The sequence below is a fragment of the Geospiza fortis genome, unplaced genomic scaffold (assembly GCF_000277835.1).
Source record: "Geospiza fortis unplaced genomic scaffold, GeoFor_1.0 scaffold351, whole genome shotgun sequence".
In the NCBI taxonomy this organism is placed as follows: Eukaryota; Metazoa; Chordata; class Aves; order Passeriformes; family Thraupidae; genus Geospiza; species Geospiza fortis.
The window spans coordinates 30,408-44,686 of NW_005054419.1; the positions used below are offsets into that span (position 1 = coordinate 30,408).

At 42.8% G+C, this 14,279-nt stretch overlaps 1 protein-coding gene across 1 annotated transcript in view; it reads left to right on the forward strand.

The window, feature by feature from the left end:
* The window catches only part of TSNARE1 (t-SNARE domain containing 1), a gene marked incomplete at its 5' end in the record, with an annotated part of 305,337 nt that overhangs the window by 22,175 nt on the left and 268,883 nt on the right, over positions 1–14,279 (forward strand). The window lies entirely within an intron of this gene.

Below are 14,279 nucleotides of genomic sequence, written 5' to 3' on the forward strand. Positions count from 1 at the left end.
TAGGGAAAGGATCCTTTCTGTGGCAGACATCTTTTCATGAAAAATCCTTTCCTTAGGATTTTTCCTCCTGAGAAGCTGAGATGCCTCAGGAACAAAAGGTGAACAATGATTGTCTGCTGTGGAATGCAACAGGTGCATCTGTGATTGGTCTCATAGAGTTGTTTGTAATTAATGGCCAATCACAGTCAGGTGGCTCGGACTCTCTGTCCGAGACAGAAGCTTTTGTTATCATTCCTTTCTATTCTTAGCTAGCCTTCTGATGAAACCTTTTCTTCTATTCTTTTAGTATTGTTTTAATGTAATATATATAATAAAATAATAAATCAAGCCTTCTGAAACATGGAGTCAGATCTACGTCTCTTCCCTCATCCTAAGACCTCTGTGAACACCGTCACACCTTTCAGCCCTGGAGAAGCAAGAGATGGATTGATGCTCTAGATAGAGGTGGTGCAATTCAGAGTGATTGTTTTTCCCTGTCCTGCCTTGTAGGAAATTCCGCATGGCTCATTGCTATGGAAGGAAGGAGAAGCTAAAATATGAAGGACAATATTTGTTGAGTATTTTCATGTGTCCAGAGCCTTTGGGCTGGGGGGCTGGAAGATGAGACACCCTAATTCCAAGAGCTGATCTCAGCTTTAGCTGACTCCCCACAAAATTCATTCCCAAACCCACCCACCTCCAATAACGCATCACTTCCCACCATGATTTCTTCTGCATAGGCAGGTGTGGGCTTTTGGATCTCAGCTCTTCCCAAATCTGAGCTCACTTTGCGTGCTGAGCCAGGAGAATTTGAGAGATGGGCTGTGATGCTGGCACCCAGCAATCCCAGTCACACTCAGAGCCTTGGCCACTGCCTGAGGGAGAAGTGCTCCAGTGCACGTCACTTCTGCTGCTCTGTGCTTATTAGTCACAGCCAAGGAAATGTCAGCTGTGTTTCATCCTAATTTTTATGAAGCCACTGGGGCTCATTTTCTTTCTGCTCAAGCAGTGCAACCAACAAGAATTATTTTAGCATTTACCTTTTTTTTTTTTTCCAGATATATAATTAGAGATAAATTATTTATATAGGTGTACATATATATGTGTCTGTGTACGCTACACCGACTTTCTTAAATAAATATGTAAAACATCTTGTTATCCATATGAAATAATCACTTTGTTTTGTTTTCTTTTTAATTTTAAAGTGTCTTGTGTGTTGGTGTGTCTGTTAGAAAGACACATAAATTGAGGCGTGGAAAAAGATGAAGTGGAAAAAAAATTGGGATTTTCATTTATCTGAACCCCCATTCAGGGACACAGTTTCCTGGTCCTGCTGCAGCAGCTTTTGCTCCCACTGGAACATTTCCTCCTGCTCCAGCTTTCAACATAGAGGTAACAGATATAAGAATACAACCTGCTCTAGTGGAAGGTTCCACTAGATTGTCCGTTGGAACTAGACAATCATTAAAGCCCTTTTCAACCCAAATCACTCCATGATTATAATGAAGAGATAATTTTATTTGGATAGCAACGATATATGATCAGTTATATACCTCCCGTTCTATTTCTACTATGTAAAGTTCATTAAATATTGAATATTTTATTATTGGACTGTTCTCTCATTCAAGACTGCTGACCAGTCTTTTTCCTCCATTGTTTAGATGTGAAATGAGTATGTAGTGAGTATTCTTCTCACACTTGTCAACTGGCAAAATGATGAATAAAGAGGAAAAAAAGGAATGTTTGGGCTTGACAGTGATGCTTCTATTCTGTTAAAAGCAAACCACATTATATGTTCTTGTGAGGGTATTCCTGAATCCAGCTGCTAGACCACAGAGTCACTATGTAGTAGGAAAAAAAAATAAAATAAGTGTATATACATTAATTATCATTACAGTTATACTCAGAAATCCAGAGCATCTCTTTATTGCCATTGCCTAGATTTCCTCTTCAGAGAAAGAACATTTTCCCTAGACTGGTCTGAGCAAATTTCCCAATCTACCCATCCAAATAAAATACACAAAACCACAGCAGCACCTGCTTCCCTCTCTGCATTCAGCAGGGGCTGCGACATGGAGAGGGCTGGGAAGATCTGGTTTATGCATGAGCTGCTGTGCCTGCTCAGCAAAAGGAGATTATTCCTGTGCAGATGGGCAGTGTTCCTGGAAAATGCACCTTGGGGGATTGCTTCTCTCATCCCTTCCCTTCCACCTCAAGGCAGGTGACAGCTACCCAGGATAAAAGTCATTTATTGCTGGTAATTGCACAGAGTGTGGTTCCATTATTTACAGGTCTGCTGCTCATGGGGGATTTTGCCTTGGACTCTGTTCAAGTGGATCTTTTCCCTAGATTTTGGAGGGGACTGGTCAAAATCAAGATGTAATTCTTCGCTGCTCAGCTCTAACTTCTTATCTTCTAAAGCATTAAGAAATTATTCAGTGCTGATTAGGCTTAAAACAAACAAGCTGTGAGAATAAAGCTGAGGTGCAAAGAGCTGCTCCCTTTGTTGTATAATGCAGGATTCTCTGAATAGTTCACCAGGAACCCTCCTGGCTGGACCATGGCCAAACCTGCTGCTTTTGCATGTTGATTAACACCTGGACAGGAGAATTTATGGAGGGAGATTGGAGCTAGATGATCTTCCAACCCAAACCATTCTGTGAGAGGCTCCAGAACTGCTGGTGTGACATCCCTCTGTGAGGTTTCTCTGTACAGAGTCTTATTAACATCAGCAGGAGCTGTTGGATCTATGGAGAAAATGTGGTAGCTTAATAAAAGATGATCCAAGCAGCCTTTTATTCATAAATGATGGTGCAGATGAGGGCACAAAGAAGGGAGTAGGAGCTGAAGGAGGCATTAAATCTGGCATTTTTGGAGTGGGAAAATCATCAGCATGAGGGGGAGCTGGAACATGATGGACTGTTTATTGTGAGAGAGGAGCGATTTATGATGAGCGTGTGAATGGCTCACTGTTTTCCCCATTGCCTTCTGTTTTCGTGGAGGGATAGAGTTTCCAGCTGAAATCAAAGTTTGCCTAAGCAGGAACAAAACAGTGTTCAGAGAAACCAGGGGAAAAAAAATAAATAACGTGAGTAAAGAACCTCATATGACATTTTAAACTACCCTTGGCACAGTGTAGGATGATTGTAAAATTGCAAAGATGCCTAGAAAACAAAAACTCGGAATAATTCCTGGGTGAAACAAGAACAGGATTGGCTTCAAAAGAATGCTGTACATAATGAAGTCAGATAAAACACAGAAAGCTGACACCATCCTTTTGTTTGTACCCATAAGCATCATTTTTGCTCTTTTCAGGCCCTTCCCTCTGTCATCAATGGGGTTAATAAAAATCACTCCCTTCTTTCATGACCTTTCCTATGGCTTTTATAGCTCGATTCCTTCCATGCTGGTGGATGCAGCAGCAGATTTACACTCTGGCTTACTTGCCTTGTATCCTGTGCATCCTTATTTATTGTGCCTGTGAATTTGCTGTGTTTTCTGGGGCACTCTTCTTAATATTTTGCTGGCTCAAAGATTTGGTCTCATGAGAAGCAGCTGAGGGAGCTGGGGGTGTTTAGCCTGGAGAAAATGAGGTTCAGGGGAGACCTTACTGCTCCCTACAATTAACTAAGGAGGTTGTGGTGAGGTGAGTGCCAACCTCTTATCCCAGGTGACAAGGAAATGGCCTCAAGTTGCACCAGGGGAGGTTTAGGTTGGGTATTAGGAAAAAATTCATCATGTAAGGGGTTGTCAAGCAGTGGAAAAGGCTGCCCAGGGAAGTGGTGGAGTCTCCATCCTTGGAAGTGTTCAAAAAGCAGGGGATGTGGCACTTGAGGACATGGTTTAATGGTGATCATGGTGGTGGTGCTGGCTGATTAATGACCTTAAAGGTCCTTCCAGCATTAAAAGTTTGCTATTTCTGTGATCTAATGCAATCACATATTATGACTTGCTTAATTAAATGCTGATTTCATGGAGACTTCATTTCCTTGTGACGACAGATGATTGTTTTTATAAATGGTTCCTTGACTAGAGCTGTAAGATCTTAGCACACACCTATAGGCAGGAGTCTGCTCACCTGGGGATTGTCTGATGTTTATATGCAGCCGTTTGTGGGGTTTTTTCAGCATTTAAAGAGGTGCTGCTTGATACATAAGTGTCTGAGGGCTTGGGGAAGATGCACAGTATTTGTGATGATTTGTATTTTCCTTCAGTAGTGGGTTCAGGCTATTTTGTGGTTTTGTTTGTTGGGTTTTTTTAGGGACTGGAGTGATTTTTAATTCAATTTATTTGTCACAGCTGTGATTAATGAATATGCAAAATAACAATGAAAATATTATTTTTTAATCCTTTTTTAATAGTTTTGCCCTCTTTGGTTTTTTGCTGTTAACACGTGTCTGTGCAGTCTGAGCCGTGTGTATGGTGGAACATTAAACTCTGACTTTCCAAAATAAATCCAGATTCGTGAGAATAAGGACAAACAAGCAAAAATAAGAAAAAAAGTACAACTCTTTATTTCCTATAAAGCCTTAACACTGGCTCCACAGCCGTCCCCATCCCAATTTTATTCAGAGGAGAGGTTTTAAGAAAAAAAATGTTCTGTACATCCGTGGTACTGGAATGTGATAAAACAATTCCTCTGAAATTTCTTCAACCTCATGCTTCACATATAACCCAAAATTATTTTATTATTAAACAATTTGTTGCAATATCTTTAAAGTGCAGTAATGCAGAATGACTAATTTGGTTTTCAAGGGTGAAACAGAGGAGCCCTGAGCACCCCCATAACAAAGCATGTGCCATGGACAATATTTGAGGCTTTAAGCTTTTAGATGATGTTGGCACCTCCCTTTTTAAAGATTTAGGAACAACTGCCCATGTTATTTTAGCCATCCAGTCTCCAAGCACCTGTGTAGGAGGAAAACAGGAATGCTTGGATAAAAAGGATGTGTCAAGCCTGTTGTCCACATCCCTGCTCCTTCCCAGTCTCCAGGTTTGCCCTCTGACAGAAGCATTACTGCACTTCCTGGGTGTAGAGCAATCCTTAGTGGGGTAATTCAAGGATGCCTGATTTAAACACACTAAAAAAGGCCTGCTGGCATTTATTTACTTATTTTTATTCGTTTCTTTGCTTTGATAAATAACCTGACTTGTTTGAAAATGCAGAAACTTAAAGCTTGTATTTCTGCAGCCCTCCTGGGGTGTCCCTGCCCCATTATGGTTCTTATTGGTTTTATTCCTCAGATAAAAACCTCTGTTATTGCCAAAGAGTTTGTTCTGTAAATCTGCATTTCTAGAAGAAACAAGCAAAATAAATTATATTATAATGTGGCAACAAATGTTCTATAAAATTAATTTGGTTTACCCTTCACCCTGGGGAAGTAGCCAGGCTTAAATTTGCGCTTTGACTTGAGTTCTTGACTAAAGCCAATGTTTCTGGGTAAAATATTACAAGTTAAGTTGCAGGCTTAAAATAATTCATCACAGCCTGAGCATTTGGTTTGGCACACACCTAAATTTATCTCCACCCTGCCTCCATTGCAGGGATGTCCGAGCTGCTGGTATTTATGATGGTTTTAGTCAGCAGTCCTTTGAACAGCAAAACAAGGTGTGTAAAACTCCCACAGTGTTTGCTTTGCTGGGGCAGCAGCTATGCCAGAAGCAGCTGTGACAGTGGTAAGGATGAGAGAGATTGCTGGAATGTGTTTTGGTCACTGTCAGGATCAGTATTTCACTTCCAAAGCCAGGCTGTGTCTCTCAGGGCAGGTGTGTAGCAGTGCTCTGGGGACTGGAGGATCCAGCAGATCAATCCCATCAATTTTCCTTGCAGTGTGTCCCTGGCATCTTCCAGTCATCCCAACCTTGCAGCACCACAGGGTGGTGCATTTTGTCATTCCCCAAAACTTGTTGGGGTCAAAAGGGAGCCCAATGGTTTTATTCTTAGTCCAGTTTTACTGTTTTATTGTTAGTCTAGTGATTTTTTTCACACTCTTATCGTCCAAATTATCTAATTTCTACAATTGATTAATTAATAATAGAGATAAAATTATTATTGCTGGTAGTTTTGATTTGTTGGTTCCCAGTTATCCAGGTTTTCTGTCCTTTTTTGTCTATAAAATGTCCTTACCTTCCCCAAAGTTCTTACCTGGTTCACAGGGCAGTGCTGCTATGTCACAGACTGGGATTGCTGCAGTTCCCCTGTGCTTGCACTCAGCCACACCTCATTTTCATCCAGGCTTTACACAGAGCAGTCACCTGTTATTTCTGTGAGCTGACACAAAACCAGAACTAATTTGGTCAGTGGCAAATCATCCAGACCATTGTTACTGCAGCTGAAATAAACTCAGATGAGCTCAGGTCAAGACAAGTTCAGTCCTTGAGACCCTGCACTGTCAAGTCAGGCCAAAAACGGTGGTATTTTACTAAATTATGGCAAAATCATATTTTCTGACTACTTTTCTGGTCACACCAGCAGGCAGAAACAACAAATTTTGGTGTGACTAATAAAAAAAAAAATAAAATAAAAGTGACAACCCATGTTGTCCAAGAAAACAGGATTGAGACTCATTTTGAAATGTGTTAAGAGCTGAGGTCAGTGTGAGGAATGACCCTGTGTTATGCCCAGTCCTTCCAGATTTGGGAAATTATTTTGGAATAGGGAATGAATGATGCTGAGTGACCAGTGTGTGCCTAATTAGAAATTACTTTTGAGGACAAAGCATCATAGCTCTAAAAAGGTGCAATTCTGATGACAGATTTGGAGTGGACCCCTCTTTTCCAGGGTTGCTCACTTAATCTGAGGGCAAGCAACAAATGGGATTTACTATTCAATGTGTAGCACAAGCTACCCAAAGGTCTTCTGTAGGTTTTATATTGGCAAAACTTCTTCAAGTGGGTATAAAGAATACTAAACATTTGCACAGGTGTGTGCCCCTGAACAAAAAGGATGTGCTCTACAGAAGGTGTTGAGGACTTGCATAGTTTAATTAATAATTGGATTGGATTAATTTTTATTTTTTTATTCATGGTGTAGGCAATGGCCACTATTTTTTCATGCCTGATAAATTTGAAATTACTCCCATTAAAGGGAAATATCAAACAGAAAACATCAGCTCTGTCATTTTTCCATGCAAAGATTCTCTTCATCCTTCCTGTTCTCCTCTCAATAAAATATTTTCCTACCCAAAGGATTATGCTGCTCACGTGCAGCTTTCAGTATCAATTTGGTTTATCCCCACCCCTTTTGTTCTGGATTCAGTTTTGTGTTTTGTGTGTTTTGTCCCATCTTTCCCACACTGGGTTTTGCCTTTGCTTTTGTAAGCGGCAAACAGACATGAAGTGATGGAGATGATTGATGGGGGTGTCTGGGTTTTGGGAAGGACAATGCTCCTCTCCCTTTCACAGCTTCTAATTCACCCCTTTGTTTTTTTTTTTTTAGGGGGGGTGCTGTGTTGGTTTTTGGTTTTTGTTTGTTTGCTTGTTTGTTCGTTTGTGGTGGTTTTTTGGGGGGTTTTCATTGGTTTTGTCAGGTTGGTTTGGGTTTGTGTGTTTGCTTGCTTGTTTTTTGTTATTTTGTTTTGGTTGATTTGTTGGTTGGTTTTTTTGTTTGGTTTGATTTTGTTTTTTACCTTCTGGAGTCCCCTGGAATTTCATTCATTTTTTTGGTGCTTCTTCCAATTCCTCCTGCATTCCGTGGTTTGCCTCAAAAGATCTTCCATTGTCCTAAGTGTTTTGCTTGTCCTGGCACTGAACTAAACTATTGGGTGATGATTAAACTAATGACTGTTAAAACATTTTGTCTTTGCCTGGCAGGGTGGTATTCAAACTCCCTATTATCATCTGAATTTAAATTCCATCTAAAACCACAATTTGTTAATTAAACTTTCTCCATCACGAACATTGGATTAATGCTGGTTTCTCCTTAATGTCTGAGGACAGCCTGGGTGGTGATCAATCACTTTGGGATGGGTTTGTTGGGACTGACCTCCACAATCCAGTCTTTGAGGGAGGTGGGAGGAAAAGGCGCTTTTTTTTTTTTCCTCAGGGGCTACTTCAAAACAAGTGTGAATTAATGTGGTGTTGAGATGGGAGCTCTGGTGTGTTCACAGGAGACAAAGAGCATGGGGCTGATCTCTGAGGAGGAGGAGGGAACAGGGACACTCCTGCAGCCCAGTGAGTCACTGTTTTCATCCCATGAAAAATGTCTCCTAGGAAACCACGGATTGCAAACAGCCAGCTCCAGCCATGGGAATGCTGTTCTTTACCTAAACCAGCCCTGGGGGCTGAACACAGCTCTTGGTTGAGCAAAGCTCCTTTGATTTGAGGATGGTGCTGAGGAATTCAGAGTGCTCAGAGTGGTGAATACAGCAAAGAAAAACCAACAGGGCTCAAGCAACCAACCATTCCCTCCTCACATTCCCAGGCTGCCTCAAAACATCTCTCATCATCTCAAGGCTGTGACAAACCAGCAGGGGTGGACAGAAATTTCATGGCTCATCCAGAATGCCGATTTCTGACCTTGCCTGGTGGCTCTGCCTTTCAGAGACCAGACTGGAGGTCCCCAGCCTGCTGTGGCCCTTTCTCTCCTCCACACATGGCTGTGATGTCCCTGTGGTCACCTCCTCCTACACAGGGGACAAGGCAGTGAGGGGGACCTGCCAGTTTTGCAGATGAGTTTCCTCTGGTGAGCCTCAAATTAGAGCTGGCTTTTCTTTTTTCCCTTAATTTTCTTGTATTAATGGAAAGGAAAAGAAGAATTGTGGTGCTGTGTGTGTGACAGCAGCCTTGCAAAGCAAGTCAGAAAAGCAGCACTTTTTGTCTGGGGGTGTCGGGACCCAGGACACACCTCTGGCTGTCCAGGACACCAGGACCCCTGCTAGGGGTCTCAGAGACCCTGTCACAGAGCCCAAGACACCTGTGGTTTTGATTATGACCCATGGAGCAAATTACCAACCTTATATGAAGATCAGCAAGCCACAACAGTTTAAGTAGAATAATAATGAAATTATCACGGGCTGGAAAAGAAGATTTTGGGTTTTTTGGTATGGGGGTTCAGGAGGCAAGATGGAGGGAACTGGGTGTGTCCAGCCTTTCTCCTTCTTCTTCTTGGCCTCCATCTTCTGCTGTGATGTTAGCACTTGGGGATTGGTTTAGAATAGGGGTGCACTGTCCAACATGGGTGATAGGTATTGGAAGGTAAAGGTAAATATGATATACGTAATTTGTGGTATAAGAGACGGCGCAGCCTTGGGGGCGGGGGGGGAGCGCTGCCTTGCTGGTCAGACCTCTGTCTGCCAGGGAGAAAATTTTGTAGATAAGACTTAATAAACAACCTGAAGACCGAACAACAGAGAGTCCAGTCTCATTCTTCAGAGCCTGGGGTCGCTCCCTGGACCACCCAACTCACCTCGGGGGCAGAGAACAAGCAGCCGACCCCGAGATGGGGGTATAAAATGAGGAGGAGGAGGTCATAAGCTTAGGCTTTGCCTTGTAAAGACAGGTATTTCAGCAGTGTGCTGTTCAGAGAGACCTGGCCTAGCTCAGTCTGGGTGTTAAAGCATTGGCATCTTTTTTAGACCAAGTGTTAGAGTTGTAAAAATAAATAAGTTTCCTTCAGCTGTACAGGGACACACTTGTAGGCCTAAAGCTTCTTCCAGCTCTACCACTTGTTTTGATGAAAAGAGGTTACCTCTGCCTAAAAATGTCCTACATTTGTTCTCAGGCCAGAACAACTACAGCGATTTACTCTCTGTTACCTGGGGAAGGGAGGAAGATTGTCCAGAGTGCTCTGGAAGAAAAAACTGCTTTTTCTGCAGGTGGTTTGGGCTGCTGTGGTTCCTGGTTGGGACTGGATTACAGTGCAGAAACTTGCAAGCTCCTCTGCAGAGACATCCCTTCACTTGAAAATGCAACTTAAAGGGTGGAAAGTCTAAGCAAATTTTAGATTTTAAGGCTGTCAGCTGAAGCACTGCCTGCCTCTCTCCTCTGGCCCTGGGTGGTTGAAGCCAAGAGGAGTAGGACAATAAATTACTGGGGAGCAGGGGTTACTAGAGGGAGAAAGGGAGAGTGTCTCATGTTAAATGACAGAGGGAAAAAAAAAAAGCAGGTGATCCTTGCTCTGTTGAGCAGGACAGCTGAGGTGTGTTTAGAGGGACTGGTGACAATTGTAATAAAAAGTTACAGGTATGAGTCCTTCAGTCCAGCATCACCAGGATACTGAATGGTGTAAGAAATAATAATAACCATAAATGTAATCATGTGCATCCCTTCCCTTCCCTTCCCTTCCCTTCCCTTCCCTTCCCTTCCCTTCCCTTCCCTTCCCTTCCCTTCCCTTGCACTTTCCCTGATGCCTCCCACCCCATTTCCATTCAAAAGCTCTCAGGAATGTCTCAAAGCCATCCTAGCTCTCCTTAAGCACCATCTTATGGAGGAGCACTTTGCCATGGTCCTGGAACTGAGCAGGAAAACTCTGTCTGAAGGCTCCCTGTGGGTTGGTGTTGGAATTTCAGGCTCTTTCTTGCTCCAAGGCCAGGGTGAATAAAACTCAGGAGATGTAATTTCTGAAGTCTCACTCTGAAGTTTATTATCCTTCTCTATTACAAACTCTTGAGATGTGAGCTCTCTCTAACAAGTCAAGCAAGTGAGCTAAAATGGTGTCTGTTCAAGGCTATTGAAGTCCCAATTATCCAATAATCAGTTGACATCTATATTATTTATGCTTCTAACCCAATTATGATCACCCAAAACTCTCAATGCAGACATCTTTCACCCAGTTAGAGAAAACTACCCAGATTCAGGAAGAAGAAGGAAGAAGAAGGTGTAAAAAAGACATTTAATCCACATCCAAAATTCTCCATCTTGGCTCCCATATATCACCATACACAAAATCCCCAAATTAAGTTTTTTCACCCTGTGAGATCACACAATACTATCCAAACTACACACACACTTTTTCTGTGCTGTCACTCAATTTCTGAAGCCTTTTCCAAGGTCTCAGGTCAAACAAGGTGTTTACCTAAAATTTACTTTACTTAAATTCAGAAAGCTTGAACTTTTCAGCATCAGAATTCCAACAGGTTGGCAGGTCAGGAATGTGAGCACTTGGCAGTGAGCAGAGGTGGCTCTTCTTTGGGCATCCATTGCCAGAATAAAAGGAAGACTGGATGGCACAAAATCTTGGTCTTCAGCTGGCAAAATGTGGAGGTTTAGAGAAACAGTAAAAGAATTAAACCAGAATTGGAGTTGTGCTTGGAAATGTGGAAAAACTGTAAGTGTTTGCATTTGGTAGTTTTGTATTTCCTTGAGTTCTCCAAAGGACTTCTTCAAACCAAGGATTTGGATTTTTTTGGGGCCCCCAGGACAAGAAGGATGTGGAACTGTCAGATCAAGTTCAGAAGAGACCACAAAGGTGCTACAAGGGCTGGAAAACCTCTGCTTTTAGATGAGCTGGGAGAGCTGGGGGTGCTCACAATTATTTTAATTATCTCTTTTAACTGAATCCTGGAAATATTTTTCTCTCTCCCACCCCTCCCAACCTTCCACAGGAGAGTGCAGGGGACAGGCAGAGCCATGAACAAGAGGAACTCATGGAGCTGATCACTCTGGTTTGTTCCTCACACTCTGTCTGTTTACTTCCATTATCCCATATCACATTTTATGTACCTGTTGCCAATTTTAACTTTTTTGTGGGAAATTCCATGGGTAGTATTTGCCTGGATTGTGTAAGAATGTCAAAACATGAAGACTCTCTAAAATACTGTACTTGCTTAAAATAAGCAACCAAAAAAAAATTAAAAAAAAAAATTCAACAGAGGAGTTCTTTATCTGCATTGTGTGGGGGATTGAGAAACCCTACTGATGTTGCCAAAGCTATTTTAAGCTATGAGAACACAATACATTTGAAAGTTTAATTGCTTGCTGAATAATGTAAACTGTCAAAATAAATACTCAAGGTCTTGCATAAAGGAGAACATTAGGGGAAAAAAATAAAAAAAAAGACAAAGCAGAAATGTGAAGTCAGTCAGAAGTGGAATCACACTTCACCCCAGCATTAGCAGCACCTTTATTTCAGCACTCAGTAATTGCAGCAACAAAAAGCCAGCAAAGGTTCCAGGGGTAACCCTCTATTTTCTAGAGTATTTAGAAATATGTGGCTGGGTCCTATAAGTGCAACTGCTCAGAGATAATCTCCCTCTCCCAAAGCTGATGGGATTCAGGCTGCTTTTTCAAACTCTGACTAACCAGAAGAAACAGTTAAGCTCCATTCTGCAGCTGATAAAAGCTCTCACCCTGCAGAATGCAGAGGATCTGGGCTGGAGGGGTGGCTGTGGGAGCACTGGGATGGACAGGAGGCTTTAGAATCACAGAGCTTCCCAGAGGGGCAGCTTGAAAAAAAAAAACTTCTGCTTGGTTTAGTGCTCTTTGTTGGTGCATTTTTTGATCATTTTATTGAACTTGAGGATCAGGTCTTTGTGCATTTTCTTTCTAAATCAACAGGATTACATCAGCAGCACGTGAGTTCTTCAAACTATCCCTTTTCAGAAAGAAGAATAAGGAAATGCTCTCCCTATCCCTGCAAAATCCAGGGAAACACAGACATCAAGGGAGGTTTTGGGGAGTTTTTTTGACAGATCACTCGAATTTTGGCTGAGGTTGGTGAAGAAGACAAGCAAAGTTGGAAAGGATTGATACTCTCAGCTAATGGGAAGTTGAGCTCAGAAACATTTAGGGTAAAAAACACAGAATAAATGAAGCAATTGTTCTGCAGGTGCATTTTAATTACTTAAGGTTTTGAGTGACAATTAAGATTCTTAATTTGCTTTAATTGGGTTGGGCTGGTGGACAATAGTAACAGTTTTTTAACAGCGAGCTGTGCACTATGAGATGTGTTGTGTGTTCTCGTGTCCTGGTGCTGCCCACAGCAGACACTTCCACTTTCTTCATTCGTCCCAGGAATGATGATAATTTGTCTGTGGAGGGACAAAGAGCCAATGCTCCTTCACTGTCTGCTGCAGGTGAAGATGCACTGTCAAGGTGTTAATCCCTGGCTCCTGTGGAGGCAGAAGATGATTTCTGTGAAACTGAGCCCTCGTGAAGGATGTTCAGCCAATCACTCCTGGGCAGAGTCATTTCGGGGCTGTGAGGGCATTTGAGCCTCATGGTGAGATGTGTGTCAGGAGCCTGGCATGGATTGTACAGGTGTGGTGTTACAGAGTCAAGCAGTTCAGATGGGAAAAGATATTTTAGATTATCAAGTCCAGCTGCCAACCCAGCATTGCCACCATGGTCACCACATCCTCAAGGGCCACATCCTCCTCTGGGGTGGTCACTCCACCACTGCCCTGGGCTGGTCTAACAATGACAACCCTTCTGGTTAAGAAATTGTTCCTGATACCCAATCTAAACCTTCACTGAAACAATTTGAGGCTGTTTCCTCTCATCCTGTCACTTGTTACCTGGGAACAGTGCCTGACTCCCACCTGGCTGCATCTTTGTGTCAGGGAGTTGTAGAGAGGGATAAGGTCCCCCCTGAGCCTCCTTTTTGCAGGATGAGCCCCTTTCCCAGCTCCCTCAGCTGCTCCTGGTGTTCCTGACCCCTCTCCATCTCCTTTGCCCTTCTCTGGCACAGTCCAGCCCCTCAATGTCCTTCTTGTCATGAAGGGCCCAGAACTGCACACACCAGTGCCCAGCCCAGGGGGACAATCCCTGCCCTGGTCCTGTGGCCACACATTGGTGACACAGAATTCCAGGGATGTGGCTGGGATATCCTGTGTCTCCTCTGGCCTATACAACCTGCTTCACTTTCCAAGGAAGAGGGAGGAGGATGAATGCCCAGGTCTCACTCTGATGAAGAACTGAACGCTCCCTTGTCACCTAAAAACATCATTCTTATTACTCAAATCTCTCTGCTCTTCTCCCAGCACAGACACACCTAAGAGGAGTTTTCCTCCACGGTTTACTGAGTCTGAAAGGCAGGATAAGGAGTGTGACAGCTCTCTGCAAAGTTAACTGGAATCAAAACTGAGCATTTCTAATAGGTTTTCTCTGTGCTTGCTATCAGGCCTGATCCTCATAAGTGATTTCTCTTGTCAGCGCTAAGTGGGCGTGAAAATATTTCTGCTGGAATTCAGAGCTGGCACAAAGACCAGGGAAGTCTGGAGGAGCTGAGTTAGGCTGAGTCCTGCCCAGCAGCACATTGTAGAGCCAGGCACAAAGTTATTCCAAAAAGGAAATGATCCTGAACCATTTTTAAAACAGAGATGCGCGTTGCAAAGCGCTGCCCTGATGTGGGTCAAGAAACT